Source organism: Magnolia sinica, chromosome 4 (genome assembly GCF_029962835.1).
Source record: "Magnolia sinica isolate HGM2019 chromosome 4, MsV1, whole genome shotgun sequence".
Lineage (NCBI taxonomy): Eukaryota > Viridiplantae > Streptophyta > Magnoliopsida > Magnoliales > Magnoliaceae > Magnolia > Magnolia sinica.
Genome location: NC_080576.1, coordinates 84,417,814 through 84,421,457, shown reverse-complemented (window position 1 = coordinate 84,421,457; position 3,644 = coordinate 84,417,814). Strand labels below are relative to the sequence as shown.

The following is a 3,644-nucleotide window of genomic DNA, read 5'->3' as shown; positions in this document are numbered from 1 at the left end:
CAGTTTTCTCAAAAGGAGGCTAAATTAAAATTTTAGCCTCCATTGTTTCCAACTGAGAAACCAAAACGGATGCTTGCACTAAGGACAAGAAGGATTCTGATTATACGTGGTCCATATTAGGATGCAAGTCACACTACACAAAAAATCATTGTTAGTGAGATGACAAGAAGCTGCTTGATTTTTGTCTAGTTGGCCATCAGAGATCAATAGTATTAATTAAACCAGATCGAACTAGCCATTGGATCTTAGGTGATGAGCATGCATGATATGGCTTGCACAATTTTCACTTTCAACATGTAGTAGAATCCTAACATAGCAAGTGTGGATACTTGAGAACAGAGGACTTTTGATGGATGTAAGGTTCTTAAGAGGCTCTCTATATGGAAGTTTAATCCTTAAGCCTCTCTCACATTTTGCACAGCTTCCCTATCTTGAGAGTGCCCCAAGGAGAGAAGGGATGGGGAACCAAGTTCTTGAAGACTTCGACAATGAAAATGATGGCAGATGATTTAGTTCTCAATTTAGATTTAAATTCATGATATTGATGCACAGAGAAAATGGGCATTCCACAAAGTTCGATTACAGAGACATCCTCCAACTTTGTCCATCAAGTTCAAAATGATTGCTTTTGTACGTATCTTATTACAAGCCTATGATGGAGATAGGAGAGTGGAGGTTACCAGATGCATTTGTCTTGTTTTTAAAATTGGCATAATCAGCAAGTTTCCGTGCTACATCTTGTACCGAGGACACAACCTGTTTAGCATTTGTAACCAACTCCAGAAACCTCTTCCAGTCTTCCCCCTCTAACACACTCATCCTGAGAAGACCAAAAAAAGAAAAGAAAAAGAGAGTATAGTTTAAGAAAAGTGTGGAACTAACTTCTTTCCAACTACTGAACTGAGGCAGGCACAAAACAATGTGCAGAGTTGCAGAAGTAAATTGCCAAATGCACAAGGAATCATCAATAGGCAGTTAATTGTATCCCATAGACACTGTGAAAAGAGAAAAATCAGTTCACCATATATGTGGACAAAAATCTTAGCTACTGTTACTAAGAGACACGTGGGGCTTCAACAAAAAAAAAAAAAGAAGAAGCTGCTTTAGGCATGCAGCCTGTTTTCACTAACACAGACTGCTGCAAAATGTAGTTTTATTATTGTTGTTGTTGTTGTTGTTGTTTGGGGAAGGGGAAGTCTCTAAGATGCAGATATCAAATGCTTCCAGGAGAACATTCACTCCATTATTTCTTTTTCATCGGTTGAGTTCCAAACTCCACTTTTTCCAATAACAAACTAAAACAGCATCTTCTAAAATGTCCGTTCACCGGTACTTGAAAGTGCGAATGAGTGGCATCAAAAATTTCAATAATTCAGACCATGTTTAGAAAAATTCAGTGTTTAGGTTGAGTTTTCACATGTTTGGCAAGCTAAACCTGGGCATACTCTCCTTTTGTGGAAAATGCATCACCCTACTAGCGTCCCTCCACCACAAAGATTCCCCCACACATATAGACACAACATTTTTTTATTTGTCCACACATGGATTTGGAGAATCTAACAAGTCCTAGAGTTAGGATACCCACATATTTGTATATCCTTAGAGAATCGATATTATATGGAGAAACTAACAAGCTCTAGAGCTATGTACCCGAATAGGAGAATCAACAAAAATAAAGAAGAAAGAAGAGAGGAAGAAGAGGGAAAGGGAAGAGTGGAACAACTATATTGGAATAGCCTCCACACATCCCATCTCTCTTGTTTTATTGGCGCTTTCACTCAATATGTGGAAATTACAAGAATGCCATCCTAAAGTAATGTAAGAAAAGACTAATCCTATGAACCTACACAGTACCCAAACATGTACAATAAAGCCCAATAGCCTAAAGAGACCAAGTGTATGACCATGTAATACTCAGAATATGCCAAAACAGTTCACATCTATTCAAAAAAACTAACCGAAAGTGGGTATCTGCAATAACCATGAATTAACAATGTGGTTATTTGCAAACATATTTTTTATATGTGGGTATTTGCAAATACCATATTATTTAGGTAGTTGTTTGCAAAAACTCTAATTAAAATTGAATGCATGACCACTTGGGAGAACAAAGTCCTCTTCTAGATGCAGAAGAGTGACTTGAAACCACTTATTTCTACAATACCTTTGGTTCTCATCGTAATTACCTAAAAGGAAATCATTAGTAAATGATAGACCATGAACAAGGTAGAGTTTTACACACCAATCAGTTTGAAGGATCTCGTTCCTCAACCTAGCTAGTGAAGCAGCACTTAACCTTGGAATTATATCATCCTGCCAAACAATAAGAAAGGAGAAGAAAGATACACATGACGAATGGATCAAGAAGACTAATAAGTAATAGCACAAGAAAAAACTATCCATAATTTGCATGCAAACTAATAAGAGTCTTAAAACTACTCATGAGAACTAGAGTACTCATAAACATCCAACCTGAAATTTCAGCATAGCTGGCAATGATCAAAATTGGAATGATCATACAACAGCTTTGATCATACCTATCAAAGCTGGAATATTGTATGTTCACAAGAACCTGCATTTGGGGAAATACAAGAAATCATGACAGTCCTTGAGTTGCCAATAAAAGACTCACGAAGCACCTTTGTGAGTTTTCTACCATGAAATGGGATATGGATCTGATCATTGTCAGGAGCACAGATACATTCCTTTAATGCCAGAAGGCTCTTATTGATCTCTGCTCCCACAATTCTGCAACAAAAAACCAATAAGAACTTCTCACTACCAAAATTCACTCCTAACATCACATAAGACTCGATTACCCACACAAGACCTAAACATGCTCGTTGCTTCCAATTCAAGCAGAAATGGCTAGCACAATCATTCATAGAACGTCTTGCAATAAGACAAAAACATCAATATCTGTCATGCTAATTTCCTTCTCTATCTCAGCTAGAACAGCATCAAAATCATTCTCAGTGCACTCAAAGAATGATTCCAAATACCTGTAGAAAAATTGACCAAAATAGAAGTAAAAAAACATGACTTTCTAACTGGAGAATACAATGATCCATAACATGAATATTTAATCAACTGAAAGGTGGTCCTTAAAAAGTACCTCAATGAGTTGACATCAGATGAATCATCCACCAGATAGCTGATAGAAGATCTGGCTTTGACTAAAAGTCTTTACTCTAACTTTTCACTTGATCTAAGCAGGCTTGGAGTAGTACAATGCTTCCCTCATTCCCATATTCAACAAACTACACAACACAAGCAGATTGTTTTACAACTACAGGTCTAGGAAAGAAATGAGATAGGGAAACTCGCAAACTATGCTGTACTTGGCCATGTGTTTTCTTATTTTACAATTCTTACAATAGACAACTATTTTAATTTTTCTCTACAATTACAAATATTTTTAATTCATAAATTATTGCATATAGAGTTTTATTTTCCATCCAACCCTAAATCTCTAAATCCCCAAATCCCTAAATCCCTAAATACCAAATCAACGGTGTTGAGATTGAGAGAGATTGAGATGGAGAGAGAGAGAGAGAGAGAGAGAGAGAGAGAGAGAGAGATACCTTCACGGTCAACTGAGCTTCAGAGATAGAGAGAGGGCATGCGTGGGTAGGGTGTCCGGC

At 37.1% G+C, this 3,644-nt stretch overlaps 1 long non-coding RNA gene across 1 annotated transcript; it reads right to left on the bottom strand.

Annotated features, from left to right (window-relative positions):
* Positions 1 to 508: 508 nt before the first annotated feature.
* On the bottom strand, positions 509 to 3,312 carry LOC131244579 (uncharacterized). The gene is made up of 4 exons (XR_009170405.1): positions 3,116 to 3,312; positions 2,538 to 2,748; positions 2,243 to 2,313; positions 509 to 820 (listed from the first exon to the last, which is right to left on the bottom strand). It is a non-coding gene; the product is annotated as an uncharacterized LOC131244579 (long non-coding RNA).
* Positions 3,313 to 3,644: the final 332 nt, after the last annotated feature.